Here is a 20624-nt window from a genome sequence, read left to right as displayed (position 1 = left end):
GTGGGGGTACACATTACAGGAATAGGACACAGTGGAGGTACACATTACAGGAACAGGACACAGTGGAGGTACACATTACAGGAATAGCACACAGTGGAGGTACACATTACAGGAACAGCACACAGTGGAGGTACACATTACAGGAATAGGACACAGTGGAGGTACACATTACAGGAACAGGACACAGTGAGAGGTACACATTACAGGAATAGGACACAGTGGGAGTACATATTACAGGAATAGGACACAGTGGAGGTACACATTACAGGAATAGGACACAGTGGGAGTACATATTACAGGAATAGGACACAGTGGAGGTACACATTACAGGAATAGGACACAGTGGAGGTACACATTACAGGAATAGCACACAGTGGAGGTACACATTACAGGAATAGCACACGGTGGAGGTACACATTACAGGAATAGCACACAGTGGAGGTACACATTACAGGAATAGGACACAGTGGAGGTACACATTACAGGAATAGGACACAGTGGAGGTACACATTACAGGAATAGCACACGGTGGAGGTACACATTACAGGAATAGCACACGGTGGAGGTACACATTACAGGAATAGCACACGGTGGAGGTACACATTACAGGAATAGGACACAGTGGAGGTACACATTACAGGAATAGCACACAGTGGAGGTACACATTACAGGAATAGGACACAGTGGGGGTACACATTACAGGAATAGCACACAGTGGAGGTACACATTACAGGAATAGGACACAGTGGAGGTACACATTACAGGAACAGCACACAGTGGAGGTACACATTACAGGAATAGCACACAGTGGAGGTACACATTACAGGAATAGGACACAGTGGGGGTACACATTACAGGAATAGGACACAGTGGAGGTACACATTACAGGAATAGCACACAGTGGAGGTACACATTACAGGAATAGGACACAGTGGAGGTACACATTACAGGAATAGCACACAGTGGAGGTACACATTACAGGAATAGGACACAGTGGGGGTACACATTACAGGAATAGCACACAGTGGAGGTACACATTACAGGAATAGGACACAGTGGAGGTACACATTACAGGAACAGCACACAGTGGAGGTACACATTACAGGTACAGCACACAGTGGAGGTACACATTACAGGAACAGGACACAGTGGAGGTACACATTACAGGAATAGCACACAGTGGGGGTACACAATACAGGAACATCACACAGTGGAGGTACACATTACAGGAACAGCACACAGTGGAGGTACACATTACAGGAATAGCACACAGCGGGGGTACACATTACAGGAATAGGACACAGTGGAGGTACACATTACAGGAACAGGACACAGTGAGAGGTACACATTACAGGAATAGGACACAGTGGGAGTACACATTACAGGAATAGCACACAGTGGAGGTACATATTACAGGAATAGGACACAGTGGAGGTACACATTACAGGAACAGCACACAGAGAAGGTACATATTACAGGAATAGCACACAGTGGAGGTACACATTACAGGAATAGCACACATTGGAGGTACACATTACAGGAATAGCACACAGTGGAGGTACACATTACAGGAATAGGACACAGTGGGAGTACATATTACAGGAATAGGACACAGTGGAGGTACACATTACAGGAATAGGATACAGTGGAGGTACACATTACAGGAATAGGACACAGTGGAGGTACACATTACAGGAATAGCACACAGTGGAGGTACACATTACAGGAACAGGACACAGTGGAGGTACATATTACAGGAATAGCACACAGTGGGAGTACATATTACAGGAATAGGACACAGTGGAGGTACACATTACAGGAACAGCACACAGTGGAGGTACACATTACTGGAACAGCACACAGTGGAGGTACACATTACAGGAACAGGACACAGTGGAGGTACACATTACAGGAATAGCACACAGTGGAGGTACACATTACAGGAATAGCACACAGTGGAGGTACACATTACAGGAATAGGACACAGTGGAGGTACACATTACAGGTACAGCACACGGTGGAGGTACACATTACAGGAACAGCACACAGTGGAGGTACACATTACAGGAATAGGACACAGTGGAGGTACACATTACAGGAATAGGACACAGTGGAGGTACACATTACAGGAATAGGACACAGTGGAGGTACACATTACAGGTACAGCACACAGTGGAGGTACACATTACAGGAATAGCACACGGCGGAGGTACACATTACAGGAATAGCACACAGTGGAGGTACACATTACAGGAATAGGACACAGTGGAGGTACACATTACAGGAATAGGACACAGTGGAGGTACACATTACAGGAATAGGACACAGTGGAGGTACACATTACAGGAACAGCACACAGTGGAGGTACACATTACAGGAATAGGACACAGTGGAGGTACACATTACAGGAACAGCACACAGTGGAGGTACACATTACAGGAATAGGACACAGTGGAGGTACACATTACAGGAATAGCACACAGTGGAGGTACACATTACAGGAATAGCACACGGTGGAGGTACACATTACAGGAATAGCACACAGTGGAGGTACACATTACAGGAATAGCACACGGTGGAGGTACACATTACAGGAATAGCACACAGTGGAGGTACACATTACAGGAATAGGACACAGTGGAGGTACACATTACAGGAACAGGACACAGTGAGAGGTACACATTACAGGAATAGCACACAGTGGATGTACACATTACAGGAACAGCACACAGTAGAGGTACACATTACAGGAATAGGACACAGTGGAGGTACACATTACAGGAACAGCACACAGTAGAGGTACACATTACAGGAATAGGACACAGTGGAGGTACACATTACAGGAACAGGACACAGTGAGAGGTACACATTACAGCAGGGTTGCCTACCCTCCCGCATTTAGCGGGAGGCTCCCGTTTCTTCAGTGACCCTCCCGCTGCCCCGTCAAACCACCGGGTCCTCACGGTTTTTCTGTACAGCTCACAGAAAATGCGGACTGCGCATGTGCGAGTCCTGAATGCAGGTGAGCGGGCCTGTCCACATCATGACATCACCCGTGCAGTCCCCCCGCCCCCCCCCCCCGAGTTACGCTACTGAGTAGAGCGCCACAGGACGGAGGGCGCAAACAGCTATGAAGACGGAGGGGGTGTGGTTTAGCAGCCATACCGAGAGGATGCCTACCTCAACTCAGGAGTTGTGAACACCCCCGCAACTGAGCCGTCACCCCGCGGCTTCATTGCCTGACTGCGGACCTGTCACTGTGCACGGTAGATGCTAGATCCAAGGGGCGTAAGGGACCAACCATCCACGCTCAGCTCCTGTCCTCCTCGACCACCACGATGGCGGAAGATGGTGCAGAGTCTTCGGTGCCTTTGGTCATCCCCCCAGCGATGGCCCTCTGTGTGTGTTCCTGCCTGTAGCGGTATGGCGCTGTGCAGAACCTGCCCATGCTGTCATGCTGGAAGAGGTACTGAAAGAGAGCAGGTGGGAAGGAGCGATGGAGGAGAAGGAGTAGCGGGACTGGGGCAGCTTGTTATGGGGTGGGGGGGGGGGAGGAGGAGAGGGAGACAGTGATTTGTGGGGGGATAGCGTCCATCTGAGAGTGCTGCATAGTTAGATGTGATTACTCATTGGAGGAGCTCTGACTAACATAATGAAAACTTAATCTTCCCTACCCCTGCCCCCCCATCCCCTACTTTCACTCTCTCTGACATCCACATCCTTATTTTCCCTATTGACCTCAATCCTGATCATACCTCCCTCTGACAACCTTATCTTACCTAAACTTCCCCATCCCTGATCATGCCTTTGTCCAACAACCTTATCTTTCCAATACTTCCTATCAGGGACGTGCAGTGAGCTTACTCTGACAACTTCATCTTCCCTATATACCCCCATCCCTGACCGTCACTCTCTCAGACAACCTTATCTTCCCTATACATCCCCTTTCTATAACTGAATGCTTGAATGAGTTAGCCAAAATCGCTGGTAAAGTTAGTAAAAATCTCCTACACCCAGTTCAAGGGAAATCGCTCAGTCAAAATCTCTCATAAGGTGCATACACACGGAGAGATTATGACGATTTCCCTTGAACTGGCAGTAGGAGATTTTGACTAACTTTACCAGCGATTTTGGCTAACTCATTCAAGCAAGGAGATGCTTTTTCTTTCCCAGTGACATAGCCAAAATTGACTTGCCTGCACAGTCTATTTTTAGCAGCGATAGCGACCTGGCGGGGACGTGCATCGCTATCGCTGGCTGTGTACACATGGAGAGATATGCACTAACTTTCTGAGCGATTTTGACTATATAGTCAAAATCGCTCAGTTATATCGCTCCGTGTGTATGCACCAGACTTGCTTACTCTCCCGGAATGGCCGGGAGGCTCCCGAAAATCGGGTGACCCTCCCGGCCCCCCGGAAGAGCAGGCAAGTCTCCCGGTCACAGGGGTCCCCCTCTGCCCGGCCGCCCACTTAGCGAGTAAAGTGGGCGGTCCGGGCAGGCGATGACGCGATTCTTGTTGAATCGCGTCATCATAGCCACTCCCCCTGCTGTATAATACCTGCAATAGCGGCATTACACAGCGGGGGGCGGGGCTTACACAGCACAATCCCGTAGTCACGCCCCCCCCTCGGCCCACCTACGCCACGCCTCCGGCCCACCCCCTCTGCACTTACAGCGCAGCCGGACCCCCTGCCGCACCGACCTGGCTGCTCTCTCCCAGAGAGAGCAGCCAAAAAGTCGGTAAGTATGGTATGCACCTATAGTCAAAATCTCTCGGTGTGTATGCACCTTAATTACCCATCTTCCCCTATTCCTCCTCTCTCCCAACTCCCTCTTTTCCTCTTCTCTCTCTCTGCCATCTCCCTCTATTCTTCCTCGCTGTCTCCTGTCTGCCCTATTTCTCCTCTCTCCATATTCCTTCTCTCTCTCTCATCTCCCACTATTCCTACTCTTCCTTTTTCAACTCTCTCTCCAATCTCTTAACATTCTTCCTTTCAATTTCTTGTTACCCCTATTCCTCCTCTCTCTCTCATCGCGGGGGAGGAGTCAATGCGAGATGTGTGTGTGTGTGTGTGTGTGTGTGTGTGTGTGTGTGTGTGTGTGTGTGTGTAGACTCAATGTGGCCTTCCCTATATATTTAGAAAAGTTCTGGTTTTTTTTGTGGGAATATACAGCAGTTTTCTCTCTTAATGCATATTACTTACAAATGTATATTTCTGTATTTGTATACTTTTATATATTATGATTGTTTGACATAACACCCACCCTCACAGCCCAAACTTTCAAAATTTACAGGTTTATGCACCAATTGACGCCCAACCCCTGTTGCAGCTCCTCCCACATATTCAAAGGGAGGGGCGCCAAAATCTATATTCGCTTACCCAAAAAATTAGGCTCGGGCCTGCCCTGGGTGAGGGACAGAGGAGAGAGTGGATCAGCGGCTGCGCTTTGTAGCGGAGGAAGTCAGGGGAGTCGCGGTGCTCGTTCTCCCATTAGCACATTGGTGGTAAGGGACAACAGCTGCTCGGTGTAATAATGCTGCAGAAGTTGTGGGCAGGCTGCTGCTCTGTCCTGGGCAGGAGGGAGGACTAGGTTGGTGTATTGAGGGTCACACAACTTGCACAATAATTGGTCAATTATTACCTACAGTGTGGCCAGTCTGCAGTGTCTACTATAGATTTGGAAAAGTTGTGTTGTCCCTAGTCATCCCCCTTCCATCTACTGTCCCCTAGCCCTTTGCTCCCTGGATGTTGCCTCCTTGTCCCAAAGTTGTCGTCCCCGCCCCCCCTTATATCTACTGCATTGGTCGATTTAGAAACTGCGCAGACCGCTTGTCCAGAGCAGTGCGCTTTCGAAAAAAAAAAATATATCAAGACACCCCTTCCTTCCAAAGTTACCGCTGTTCCCCCTGGTCATCTGCTGCGTTGCACATATGAATAACGCAACATAATTATACTTTGGCTGCGCCGCCGTCCCTTTCATGTTCTGTACCTGCTGTTGTGCCCTGGACCACCTAATGGGAGCTGGAACCGCCGTCTGCCAGAGGTATCAGTGTGCCGGGATTCAAGATGTCTGTTGCTGAACCTGCCTTCTCCATCCTGACTGCTTTCCACTGCAGCCTCCAGAGATGTGCTCGCATCCCTGCTGCCCTGTCCACAAAGAGAGCCAGGACCGTGAGACGAGGTAAGTAGGGAGCCGGTGGTGGTGGGAAAGCACTGCAACAGGGTCACTCACAGTTACCCACTATCTCCCTGTCCCTCTGCCTCATCAGTCACCCACCACTTCCCTTTCACTCCTGCCTCATCAGTCGCCCACTATCCCTCTTTCACTCCTGCCCCAGTCACCCACTATCTTCCTGTCACCCCTGTCTCAGTCACCGACTATCTACCTGTCACCCACTATTTCCCTGTCACTTCTGCCTCAGTCACCCACTATCTCCCTGTCTCCCCAGTCACCCACTATCTCCCTGTCACCCACTATCTCCCCATCACTCCTTTCTCCTCAGTCACCCACTATCTCCCCATCACTCCAACCTCTCTTTCACTCCTGCCTCAATCACCCACTATCTCCCTGTCACCCCTGCCTCAGGCACCCACTATCTACCTGTCACCCACTATCTCCCTGTCACTCCTGCCTCAGTCACCCACTATCTCCAAGTCTCCCCATGCACTCACTATCTCCCTGTCTCCCCAGGCACCCACTATCTCCCTGTCTCCCAGTCACCCACTATCTCCCTGTCTCCCCAGTCACCCACTATCTCCCTGTCTCCCCAGTCACCCACTATCTCCCTGTCTCCCCAGTCACCCACTATCTCCCTATCTCCCCAGTCATCCACTATCTCCCTGTCTCCCCTACCTCAGTCACCCACTATCTCCCTGTCACCCCTACCTCCTCAGTCACTCACTATCTCCCCATCACTCCTTCCTCCTCAGTCACCCACTATCTCCCCATCACTCCTACCTCTCTTTCACTCCTGCCTCAGTCACCCACTATCTCCCTGTCACCCCTGCCTCAGTCACCCACTATCTACCTGTAACCCACTATCTCCCTGTCACTCCTGCCTCAGTCACCCACTATCTCCCTGTCTGCCCAGTCACCCACTATCTCCCTGTCTCCCCAGTCACCCACTATCTCCCTGTCACCCCTACCTCCTCAGACACCCACTATCTCTCTGTCACCACTGGCCGCGATATGAGGTAAACAAGGAGCCGGTGGTGGGAAAGCACTGGGACAGGGTCACACACTTTGGGCACCAACTTTCTGCAAGTACATTCACTATCTCCCTGTCATGCGCCAGTCCAGAAGTGCAGGGGCGGGGCCAGCATGGGCTGTGACATTGTGTTACTTAAATGCCGACGGGGCTATGGGTAGCGGTGGCTGCATAGCAGCGGCAGGAGAGTCTGTGTGCATGGCAGAGGTGGCAGTGGCGGAGGAGGAGGAGGCAGCAGCAGCCTACAGTGGTGACCTATTTAAAATGTAAGAAAATCGCATAAATCAGCTTGCATCATGGATGGAGGGTATGGCTTGGCTGGAGAAAAGGAACAAAGTGGGTGCTGAGTGTCAACTCAGTGTGTTACCAACATGAGCCAGTGTTTACTGACAGACCTCTTTCTGTGTTGCTGTGATTATCGGTCACTCATCCTAGGAGGAGAACTGCCAGTGTTACAGTATAGTGTCAATATTACAGCATAGGGTCAGTGTTATAGTATAGGGTCAGAGTTATAGGGCCAGTGTCAGTATTATAGTATAGGTCAGAGTTATAGGGACAGTGTCAGTGTTATAGTATAGGTCAGAGTTATAAGGATAGTTTCAGTGTTATAGTATAGGGTCAGAGTTATAGGGACAGTGTCAGTATTACAGTATAGGGTCAGAGTTATAGGGACAGTGTCAGTGTTATAGTATAGGTCAGAGTTATAAGGATAGTTTCAGTGTTATAGTATAGGGTCAGAGTTATAGGGACAGTGTCAGTGTTATAGTATAGGGTCAGAGTTATAGGGACAGTGTCAGTGTTATAGTATAGGTCAGAGTTATAAGGATAGTGTCAGTGTTATAGTATAGGGTCAGAGTTATAGGGACAGTGTCAGTGTTATAGTATAGGTCCGAGTTATAGGGACAGTGTCAGTGTTATAGTAGAGGTCCGAGTTATAGGGACAGTGTCAGTATTATAGTATAGGTCAGAGTTATAGGGACAGTGTCAGTATTATAGTATAGGTCAGAGTTATAGGGACAGTGTCAGTATTACAGTATAGGTCAGAGTTATAGGGACAGTGTCAGTGTTATAGTATAGGTCAGAGTTATAAGGATAGTTTCAGTGTTATAGTATAGGGTCAGAGTTATAGGGACAGTGTCAGTGTTATAGTATAGGGTCAGAGTTATAGGGACAGTGTCAGTGTTATAGTATAGGTCAGAGTTATAAGGATAGTGTCAGTGTTATAGTATAGGGTCAGAGTTATAGGGACAGTGTCAGTGTTATAGTATAGGTCCGAGTTATAGGGACAGTGTCAGTGTTATAGTAGAGGTCCGAGTTATAGGGACAGTGTCAGTATTATAGTATAGGTCAGAGTTATAGGGACAGTGTCAGTATTATAGTATAGGTCAGAGTTATAGGGACAGTGTCAGTGTTATAGTATAGGTCAGAGTTATAAGGATAGATTCAGTGTTATAGTATAGGGTCAGAGTTATAGGGACAGTGTCAGTGTTATAGTATAGGTTCAGAGTTATAGGGACAGTGTCAGTGTTATAAGGACAGTGTCAGTGTTATAGTATAGGGTCAGAGTTATAGGGACAGTGTCAGTGTTATAGTATAGGTCCGAGTTATAGGGACAGTGTCAGTGTTATAGTATAGGTCCGAGTTATAGGGACAGTGTCAGTGTTATAGTATAGGTCAGAGTTATAGGGACAGTGTCAGTGTTATAGTATAGGTCAGAGTTATAAGGATAGTGTCAGAGTTATAGGGACAGTGTCAGTGTTATAGTATAGGTCAGAGTTATAAGGATAGTGTCAGTGTTATAGTATAGGGTCAGAGTTATAGGGACAGTGTCAGTGTTATAGTATAGGTCCGAGTTATAGGGACAGTGTCAGTGTTATAGTATAGGTCCGAGTTATAGGGACAGTGTCAGTGTTATAGTATAGGGTCAGAGTTATAGGGACAGTGTCAGTGTTATAGTATAGGTCAGAGTTATAGGGACAGTGTCAGTGTTATAGTATAGGGTCAGAGTTATAGGGACAGTGTCAGTGTTATAGTATAGGTCCGAGTTATAGGGACAGTGTCAGTGTTATAGTATAGGTCTGAGTTATAGGGACAGTGTCAGTGTTATAGTATAGGGTCAGAGTTATAGGGACAGTGTCAGTGTTATAGTATAGGTCAGAGTTATAGGGACAGTGTCAGTGTTATAGTATAGGTCCGAGTTATAGGGACAGTGTCAGTATTACAGTATAGGGTCAGAGTTATAGGGACAGTGTCAGTGTTATAGTATAGGTCAGAGTTATAGGGACAGTGTCAGTGTTATAGTATAGGTCAGAGTTATAGGGACAGTGTCAGTGTTATAGTATAGGTCAGTGTTATAGTAAAGGTCAGAGTTATAGGGACAGTGTCAGTGTCATAGTATAGGTCAGAGTTATAGGGACAGTGTCACTGTTATAGTATAGGTTAGAGTTATAGGGACAGTGTCAGTGTTATAGTATTGGGTCAGAGTTATAGGGACAGTGTCAGTGTTATAGTATAGGGTCAGAGTTATAAGGACAGTGTCAGTGTTATAGTATAGGTCAGAGTTATAGGGACAGTGTCAGTGTTATAGAATAGGTCAGAGTTATAGGGACAGTGTCAGTGTTATAGTATAGGGTCAGAGTTATAGGGACAGTGTCAGTGTTATAGTATAGGTCAGAGTTATAGGGACAGTGTCAGTGTTATAAGGATAGTGTCAGTATTACAGTATAGGTCAGAGTTATAGGGACAGTGTCAGTGTTATAGTATAGGTCAGAGTTATAGGGACAGTGTCAGTGTTATAAGGATAGTGTCAGTATTACAGTATAGGTCAGAATTATAGGGACAGTGTCAGTGTTATAAGGATAGTGTCAGTATTACAGTATAGGTCAGAGTTATAGGGACTGTGTCAGTGTTATAGTATAGGTCAGAGTTATAGGGACAGTGTCAGTGTTATAGTATAGGTCAGAGTTATAGGGACAGTGTCAGTATTATAGTATAGGTCAGAGTTATAGGGACAGTGTCAGTGTTATAGTATAGGTCAGAGTTATAGGGACAGTGTCAGTGTTATAGGGACAGTGTCAGTGTTATAGTATAGGTCAGAGTTATAGGGACAGTGTCAGTGTTATAGTATAGGTCAGAGTTATAGTGACAGTGTCAGTGTTATAGGGACAGTGTTAGTGTTATAGTATAGGTCAGAGTTATAGGGACAGTGACAGTGTTATAGTATAGGTCAGAGTTATAGGGACAGTGTCAGTGTTATAGTATAGGTCAGAGTTATAGGGACAGTGTCAGTGTTATAGTATAGGTCAGAGTTATAGGGACAGTGTCAGTGTTATAGTATAGGTCAGAGTTATAGGGGCAGTGTAAGTGTTATAGTATAGGTCAGAGTTATAGGGACAGTGTCAGTGTTATAGTATAGGTCCGAGTTATAGGGACAGTGTCAGTGTTATAGTATAGGTCAGAGTTATAGGGACAGTGTCAGTATTATAGTATAGGTCAGAGTTATAGGGACAGTGTCAGTATTATAGTATAGGTCAGAGTTATAGGGACAGTGTCAGTGTTATAAGGATAGTGTCAGTATTACAGTATAGGTCAGAGTTATAGGGACAGTGTCAGTGTTATAGTATAGGTCAGAGTTATAGGGACTGTGTCAGTGTTATAGTATAGGTCAGAGTTATAGGGACAGTGTCAGTGTTATAAGGATAGTGTCAGTATTACAGTATAGGTCAGAGTTATAGGGACAGTGTCAGTGTTATAGTATAGGTCAGAGTTATAGGGACAGTGTCAGTGTTATAGGGACAGTGTCAGTGTTATAGTATAGGTCAGACTTATAGGGACAGTGTCAGTGTTATAGTATAGGTCAGAGTTATAGGGACAGTGTCAGTGTTCTAAGGATAGTGTCAGTATTACAGTATAGGGTCAGAGTTATGGGGATAGTGTCAGTATTACAGTATAGGGTCAGAGTTATAGGGACAGTGTCAGTGTTATAGTATAGGTCAGAGTTATAGGGACAGTGTCAGTAGTATAGTATAGGTCAGTGTTATAGGGACAGTGTCAGTGTTATAGTATAGGTCCGAGTTATAGGGACAGTGTCAGTGTTATAGTATAGGTCAGAGTTATAGGGACAGTGTCAGTAGTATAGTATAGGTCAGTGTTATAGGGACAGTGTCAGTGTTATAGTATAGGTCCGAGTTATAGGGACAGTGTCAGTGTTATAGTATAGGTCAGAGTTATAGGGACAGTGTCAGTATTATAGTATAGGTCAGAGTTATAGGGACTGTGTCAGTGTTATAGTATAGGTCAGAGTTATAGGGACAGTGTCAGTGTTATAAGGATAGTGTCAGTATTACAGTATAGGTCAGAGTTATAGGGACAGTGTCAGTGTTATAGTATAGGTCAGAGTTATAGGGACAGTGTCAGTGTTATAGGGACAGTGTCAGTGTTATAGTATAGGTCAGACTTATAGGGACAGTGTCAGTGTTATAGTATAGGTCAGAGTTATAGGGACAGTGTCAGTGTTCTAAGGATAGTGTCAGTATTACAGTATAGGGTCAGAGTTATGGGGATAGTGTCAGTATTACAGTATAGGGTCAGAGTTATAGGGACAGTGTCAGTGTTATAGTATAGGTCAGAGTTATAGGGACAGTGTCAGTAGTATAGTATAGGTCAGTGTTATAGGGACAGTGTCAGTGTTATAGTATAGGTCCGAGTTATAGGGACAGTGTCAGTGTTATAGTATAGGTCAGAGTTATAGGGACAGTGTCAGTATTATAGTATAGGTCAGAGTTATAGGGACAGTGTCAGTGTTATAGTATAGGTCAGAGTTATAGGGACAGTGTTATAAGGATAGTGTCAGTATTACAGTATAGGTCAGAGTTATAGAGACAGTGTCAGTGTTATAGTATAGGTCAGAGTTATAGGGACAGTGTCAGTGTTATAGGGACAGTGTCAGTGTTATAGTATAGGTCAGAGTTATAGGGACAGTGTCAGTGTTATAGTATAGGTCAGAGTTATAGGGACAGTGTCAGTGTTCTAAGGATAGTGTCAGTATTACAGTATAGGGTCAGAGTTATAGGGACAGTGTCAGTGTTATAGTATAGGTCAGAGTTATAGGGACAGTGTCAGTGTTATAGTATAGGTCAGAGTTATAGGGACAGTGTCAGTGTTATAGTATAGGTCAGAGTTATAGGGACAGTGTCAGTGTTATAGTATAGGTCAGAGTTATAGGGACAGTGTCAGTATTATAGTATAGGTCAGAGTTATAGGGACAGTGTCAGTGTTTTAAGGATAGTGTCAGTATTACAGTATAGGGTCAGAGTTATGGGGATAGTGTCAGTATTACAGTATAGGGTCAGAGTTATAGTATAGGTCAGAGTTATAGGGACAGTGTCAGTGTTATAGTATAGGTCAGAGTTATAGGGACAGTGTCAGTGTTATAGTATAGGTCAGAGTTATAGGGACAGTGTGAGTATTATAGTATAGGTCAGAGTTATAGGGACAGTGTCAGTATTATAGTATAGGTCAGAGTTATAGGGACAGTGTCAGTATTATAGTATAGGTCAGAGTTATAGGGACAGTGTCAGTGTTATAGTATAGGTCAGAGTTATAGGGACAGTGTCAGTGTTATAGTATAGGTCAGAGTTATAGGGACAGTGTCAGTGTTATAGTATAGGTCAGAGTTATAGGGACAGTGTCAGTAGTATAGTATAGGTCAGAGTTATAGGGACAGTGTCAGTAGTATAGTATAGGTCAGAGTTATAGGGACAGTGTCAGTGTTATAGTATAGGTCAGAGTTTTAGGGACAGTGTCAGTGTTATAAGGATAGTGTCAGTATTACAGTATAGGTCAGAGTTATAGGGACAGTGTCAGTGTTATTGTATAGGTCAGAGTTATAGGGACAGTGTCAGTGTTATAGTATAGGTCAGAGTTATAGGGACAGTGTCAGTATTATAGTATAGGTCAGAGTTATAGGGACAGTGTCAGTATTATAGTATAGGTCAGAGTTATAGGGACAGTGTCAGTGTTATAGTATAGGTCAGAGTTATAGGGACAGTGTCAGTGTTATAAGGATAGTGTCAGTGTTATAGTATAGGTCAGAGTTATAGGGACAGTGTCAGTGTTATAGGGACAGTGTCAGTGTTATAGTATAGGTCAGAGTTATAGGGACAGTGTCAGTGTTATAGTATAGGTCAGAGTTATAGGGACAGTGTCAGTGTTATAGTATAGGTCAGAGTTATAGGGACAGTGTCAGTGTTATAGTATAGGTCAGAGTTATAGGGACAGTGTCAGTATTATAGTATAGGTCAGAGTTATAGGGACAGTGTCAGTATTATAGTATAGGTCAGAGTTTTAGGGACAGTGTCAGTGTTATAGTATAGGTCCGAGTTATAGGGACAGTGTCAGTGTTATAGTATAGGTCAGAGTTATAGGGACAGTGTCAGTATTATAGTATAGGTCAGAGTTATAGGGACAGTGTCAGTTTTATAAGGATAGTGTCAGTATTACAGTATAGGTCAGAGTTATAGGGACAGTGTCAGTGTTATAGTATAGGTCAGAGTTATAGGGACAGTGTTATAAGGATAGTGTCAGTATTACAGTACTAGGAGCTTCATCGCGCCCTACGGGCGCTCTTCACACCGTCGCAAGGGGCTACGCCCCCTTAACCCTTGCATGCCTTTCTGGGGTTCAATATTTGTGTTATATGGAGTATCACCTGCATTCCTTTGTTAGTGGTTAAATATTGCACAATGAAAGGGCGTGCGATGGTGAAGGAGGCGCAGCCCCTTGCGACTGCGTGAACAGCACCTGCAGGCCACAATGTACAGAATGTAGCGGGTGCGGGTGGTACTGCGGATGGTGTCTGTAGATGCTGCGGATGGAGGGGGGCGGAAGTGGGGGTGGGGCCCGGATGGGGAAGGGTTGGGTGGTGCTGCGGGTGGGGGAGGGGCAGAGGAGTGGGGGATACAGATGGGGGAGGGGTCCGGATGCACTGCAGGTGGGGGAGGGGCAGGGGTGCCATGGGTGGGGGAGGGGCAGGTGTGGGGATGTTGCAGATGGGTGAAGGGTTCCGGAGGTGCTGTGGGATGGGAAGGGGCGGGAGTGCCGCTGGTGGGGTAGGGGGTCCGCAGGCGCCATGGGTAGGGGAGGGGCAGGTACGGGTGTTGCGGCGGATGGGGAAGGAGGTCCGGAGGTGCTGCAGGTGGTGGGTGCGGGGGTGCCATTGGTGGGGGAGGGGTGGGTGAGGGGGGGACCGCGGATGGAGGAGGGTGTCTGCAGATGCTGCGGGTGGAGGGGGGCAGGTGTGGGGGAGACATATAAGGGGGGTGAATGGTGGAGGGGGCCTGGAGATTGCTGGGGGTGGTGAAGGGGCGGAGGAGTGGGAGCAGCGGGTGGTGTAGGGGGTCTGGAGGCACAGCATGTGGGGGAGGGGTGGAGTGCCGCATGTGGTGGAGGGGAAGGTGCGGAGGTGTGGTGCATTGGGGAGAGGTCTGGAGGTGCTGCGTGTACTGTACCTGCCAAAAAGGTAGTTTGAGGGTATGCAGTAACAGGGCCAGGACAGGGGTGACAGGGTCAGAACAGGGTTGACTGGGCCAGGACAGGGGTGACAGGGTCAGAACAGGGGTGACTGGGCCAGGACAGGGGTGACGGGGCCAGGACAGGGGTGACGGGGCCAGGACAGGGGCGACGGGGCCAGGACAGAAATGACAGGGACAGGATAGGGGTGACAGGGTCAGTGTAGGGGCGGCAGGACCAGGACAGGGGTGACAGGGCCAGTATAGGGTTGACAGTGCAAGCACAGGGGTGACAGGGCCAGGATAGGGGTAGCAGGGCCAGCATAAGGGTGACAGGGCCAGGATAAGGGTGAAAGGGCCAGGATAAGGGTGAAATGACCAGGATAAGGGTGGCAGGTCAAGACCAGGGGTGACAGGGACATGACAGAACACAGGGCACGGGAGAGATTGGTATTAGGGACAAAACAGTGGTGACAGACAGATGTGTCTTACCGGAGTCACTGCTGCTGGCTGCTGCTGTTCCACTCCAACCTGTTGGGATCTGCTGCTGGTGGAGACTTGGCATGGCTGACTCTCTTAGGCTGTAGTCCTGCTTCCTCTGCCCGTCCGCATCACTCCCCCCCTCCTCAGTCACACACCGCAGACCTCGCGCAGCTGCCGGGCACTGTGGTAAGGTGAGACTGGGAGTGACTGGTTAGCCCCCAGGAGATGCTGCGGCAGGAGGGAGGAGAGGGTCATAGCATGCACGTGGCGCGGACCTCACGGCTGCTGGGCACTGTGGTAAGGGGAGACTGGGAGTGACTGGTTAGCTCCCAGGAGACGCTGCTGCTGGAGGGAGGAGGGGGTCAGAGCCTGCAAGCAGCGCGGACTTCTGCAGCGCTACCCGCCGGCTAAAGTGTGTGAAGGAGCTGGGCGCACCTCACTGCGGGTGGCAGCGCTGCAGCTAGCGGTGGGGTTGCCGGGGCTGGAGATAACAGAGGCAGTACGGAAAGTGCACAGCGGCTGGTGACCCACAAAACTACAGCTAAGAAGCGTGGAGTGTGCCAGAATGTGACGCTCCTCCCCGCCAGAGAGACCCTGCTGAGTATGCTGATATGGGGGTCAAATATGGCATACCCCCTCACACACCCCCATACCTCCCAAATGTCCCAATTTTCGCGGGACAGTCCCATTTTTTGGGGTCTGTCCCGCTGTCCCACCCGCGGGTCGCAGTGTCCTGCGGTGGGGGGCAGTTGGAAAGCTCCTGTACTCGCTGTTCTGCTTAGCAGAGCAGCGGTGAATAGTGGAGACAGAGGGAGAGGGGGCATCAGGGGGTACGGATTAAGAGGGGGTTCCAGCAGCAGAGCCAGATTAAGGGGGGGGTACGTACCATTGGCCCCACAGTTTTAGGGGTCCCCCCGGCTCGAGTAGCTCTGTCCCAGCTCAGAAGCTCCCCCAGCAACAATGGCAGCATTGTGCTACAGTCAGCACACGCTGCTGCGTATTGGCAGGTCTGTGGTGTTGCAGGGAGGCAGCAGTCTCCCTGCTTTCTTCTGCCTGTGCGGGTGTGTAGGGGGAGCGACCACCTCCTCTGGATTTAGCCCTAGCTGAGGGGCCAAAATTCCATTAAAAAAAAAAAACACGGAATTTGCATAAGGGGGCGTGGCATCGCAGGCGCGATTAGGCCACGCCCCCAACCCACAGCAGGCACAGCAATGAGATAGGGCTTCCCTGTCTCAAGTACCCTGTGCCCCCCGGACTCATAATCAGCCCCTGGGGGCATGCCTGCCTGTGCCATGTCCATACTATCTGCTTCTGCAGCTGCTCCTAGTGTCCTATAGATTTGGCCAGATCTGTGACTCATTTGACTAACTCCGCCCACTGTTGTGACTCCGCCCAGCGTTAGCAAATGAATCACAAAATCACAGATCTGGGCTATTATATAGGAGATAGGTCAGAGTTATAGAGACAGTGTCAGTGTTATAGTATAGGTCAGAGTTATAGGGACAGTGTCAGTGTTATAGGGACAGTGTCAGTGTTATAGTATAGGTCAGAGTTATAGGGACAGTGTCAGTGTTATATTATAGGTCAGAGTTATAGGGACAGTGTCAGTGTTATAGTATAGGTCAGAGTTATAGGGACAGTGTCAGTGTTATAGTACAGGTCAGAGTTATAGGGACAGTGTCAGTATTATAGTATAGGTCAGAGTTATAGGGACAGTGTCAGTGTTTTAAGGATAGTGTCAGTATTACAGTATAGGTCAGAGTTATAGGGACAGTGTCAGTGTTATAGTATAGGTCAGAGTTATAGGGACAGTGTCAGTGTTATAGTATAGGTCAGAGTTATAGGGACAGTGTCAGTGTTATAGTATAGGTCAGAGTTATAGGGACAGTGTCAGTGTTATAGTATAGGTCAGAGTTATAGGGACAGTGTCAGTGTTATAGTATAGGTCAGAGTTATAGGGACAGTGTCAGTGTTATAAGGATAGTGTCAGTATTACAGTATAGTGTCAGAGTTATAGGGACAGTGTCAGTGTTATAGTATAGGTCAGAGTTATAGGGACAGTGTCAGTGTTATAGTATAGGTCAGAGTTATAGGGACAGTGTCAGTGTTATAGTATAGGTCAGAGTTATAGGGACAGTGTCAGTGTTATAGTATAGGTCAGAGTTATAGGGACAGTGTCAGTAGTATAGTATAGGTCAGAGTTATAGGGACAGTGTCAGTATTATAGTATAGGTCAGAGTTTTAGGGACAGTGTCAGTGTTATAAGGATAGTGTCAGTATTACAGTATAGGGTCAGAGTTATGGGGATAGTGTCAGTATTACAGTATAGGGTCAGAGTTATAGGGACAGTGTCAGTGTTATAGTATAGGTCAGAGTTATAGGGACAGTGTCAGTGTTATAGTATAGGTCAGAGTTATAGGGACAGTGTCAGTGTTATAGTATAGGTCAGAGTTATAGGGACAGTGTCAGTGTTATAGTATAGGTCAGAGTTATAGGGACAGTGTCAGTAGTATAGTATAGGTCAGAGTTATAGGGACAGTGTCAGTGTTATAGTATAGGTCAGAGTTATAGGGACAGTGTCAGTGTTATAGTATAGGTCAGAGTTATAGGGACAGTGTCAGTAGTATAGTATAGGTCAGAGTTATAGGGACAGTGTCAGTAGTATAGTATAGGTCAGAGTTATAGGGACAGTGTCAGTATTATAGTATAGGTCAGAGTTATAGGGACAGTGTCAGTATTACAGTATAGGTCAGAGTTATAGGGACAGTGTCAGTGTTATAGTATAGGTCAGAGTTATAGGGACAGTGTCAGTGTTATAGTATAGGTCAGAGTTATAGGGACAGTGTCAGTATTATAGTATAGGTCAGAGTTATAGGGACAGTGTCAGTATTACAGTATAGGGCCAGAGTTATAGGGACAGTGTCAGTGTTATAGTATAGGTCAGAGTTATAGGGACAGTGTCAGTGTTATAGTATAGGTCAGAGTTATAGGGACAGTGTCAGTGTTATAGTATAGGTCAGAGTTATAGGGACAGTGTCAGTGTTATAGTATAGGTCAGAGTTATAGGGACAGTGTCAGTGTTATAAGGATATTGTCAGTATTACAGTATAGGGCCAGAGTTATAGGGACAGTGTCAGTGTTATAGTATAGGTCAGAGTTATAGGGACAGTGTCAGTGTTATAGTATAGGTCAGAGTTATAGGGACAGTGTCAGTGTTATAGTATAGGTCAGAGTTATAGGGACAGTGTCAGTGTTATAGTATAGGTCAGAGTTATAGGGACAGTGTCAGTGTTATAGTATAGGTCAGAGTTATAGGGACAGTGTCAGTAGTATAGTATAGGTCAGAGTTATAGGGACAGTGTCAGTAGTATAGTATAGGTCAGAGTTATAGGGACAGTGTCAGTTTTATAAGGATAGTGTCAGTATTACAGTATAGGTCAGAGTTATAGGGACAGTGTCAGTGTTATAAGGATAGTGTCAGTATTACAGTATAGGGTCAGAGTTATAGGGACAGTGTCAGTATTATAGTATAGGTCAGAGTTATAGGGACAGTGTCAGTGTTATAGTATAGGTCAGAGTTATAGGGACAATGTCAGTGTTATAGTATAGGTCAGAGTTTTAGGGACAGTGTCAGAGTTATAAGGATAGTGTCAGTATTACAGTATAGGTCAGAGTTATAGGGACAGTGTCAGTGTTATAAGGACAGTGTCAGTATTACAGTATAGGGTCAGAGTTATAGGGACAATGTCAGTGTTATAGTATAGGTCAGAGTTTTAGGGACAGTGTCAGAGTTATAAGGATAGTGTCAGTATTACAGTATAGGTCAGAGTTATAGGGACAGTGTCAGTGTTATAAGGACAGTGTCAGTATTACAGTATAGGGTCAGAGTTATAGGGACAGTGTCAGTGTTATAGTATAGGTCAGAGTTATAGGGACAGTGTCAGTGTTATAGTATAGGTCAGAGTTATAGGGACAGTGTCAGTATTATAGTATAGGTCAGAGTTATAGGGACAGTGTCAGTGTTATATTATAGGTCAGAGTTTTAGGGACAGTGTCAGTGTTATAGTATAGGTCAGAGTTATAGGGACAGTGTCAGTATTATAGTATAGGTCAGAGTTATAGGGACAGTGTCAGTATTATAGTATAGGTCAGAGTTTTAGGGACAGTGTCAGTGTTATAGTATAGGTCCGAGTTATAGGGACAGTGTCAGTGTTATAGTATAGGTCAGAGTTATAGGGACAGTGTCAGTGTTATAGTATAGGTCAGAGTTATAGGGACAGTGTCAGTGTTATAAGGATAGTGTCAGTATTACAGTATAGGTCAGAGATAAAGGGACAGTGTCAGTGTTATAGTATAGGTCAGAGTTATAGGGACAGTGTCAGTGTTATAGGGACAGTGTCAGTGTTATAGTATAGGTCAGAGTTATAGGGACAGTGTCAGTGTTATAGTATAGGTCAGAGTTATAGGGACAGTGTCAGTGTTCTAAGGATAGTGTCAGTATTACAGTATAGGGTCAGAGTTATAGGGACAGTGTCAGTGTTATAGTATAGGTCAGAGTTATAGGGACAGTGTCAGTGTTATAAGGATAGTGTCAGTATTACAGTATAGGTCAGAGTTATAGGGACAGTGTCAGTGTTATAAGGACAGTGTCAGTATTACAGTATAGGGTCAGAGTTATAGGGACAGTGTCAGGGTTATAGTATAGGTCAGAGTTATAGGGACAGTGTCAGTGTTATAGTATAGGTCAGAGTTATAGGGACAGTGTCAGTGTTATAGTATAGGTCAGAGTTATAGGGACAGTGTCAGTGTTATAAGGATATTGTCAGTATTACAGTATAGGGCCAGAGTTATAGGGACAGTGTCAGTGTTATAGTATAGGTCAGAGTTATAGGGACAGTGTCAGTGTTATAGTATAGGTCAGAGTTATAGGGACAGTGTCAGTGTTATAGTATAGGTCAGAGTTATAGGGACAGTGTCAGTGTTATAGTATAGGTCAGAGTTATAGGGACAGTGTCAGTGTTATAGTATAGGTCAGAGTTATAGGGACAGTGTTATAAGGATAGTGTCAGTATTACAGTATAGGTCAGAGTTATAGAGACAGTGTCAGTGTTATAGTATAGGTCAGAGTTATAGGGACAGTGTCAGTGTTATAGGGACAGTGTCAGTGTTATAGTATAGGTCAGAGTTATAGGGACAGTGTCAGTGTTCTAAGGATAGTGTCAGTATTACAGTATAGGGTCAGAGTTATGGGGATAGTGTCAGTATTACAGTATAGGGTCAGAGTTATAGGGACAGTGTCAGTGTTATAGTATAGGTCAGAGTTATAGGGACAGTGTCAGTGTTATAGTATAGGTCAGAGTTATAGGGACAGTGTCAGTGTTATAGTATAGGTCAGAGTTATAGGGACAGTGTCAGTGTTA

Source organism: Pseudophryne corroboree, chromosome 6 (genome assembly GCF_028390025.1).
Source record: "Pseudophryne corroboree isolate aPseCor3 chromosome 6, aPseCor3.hap2, whole genome shotgun sequence".
NCBI lineage: Eukaryota > Metazoa > Chordata > Amphibia > Anura > Myobatrachidae > Pseudophryne > Pseudophryne corroboree.
This window is presented reverse-complemented; position numbering follows the sequence as displayed.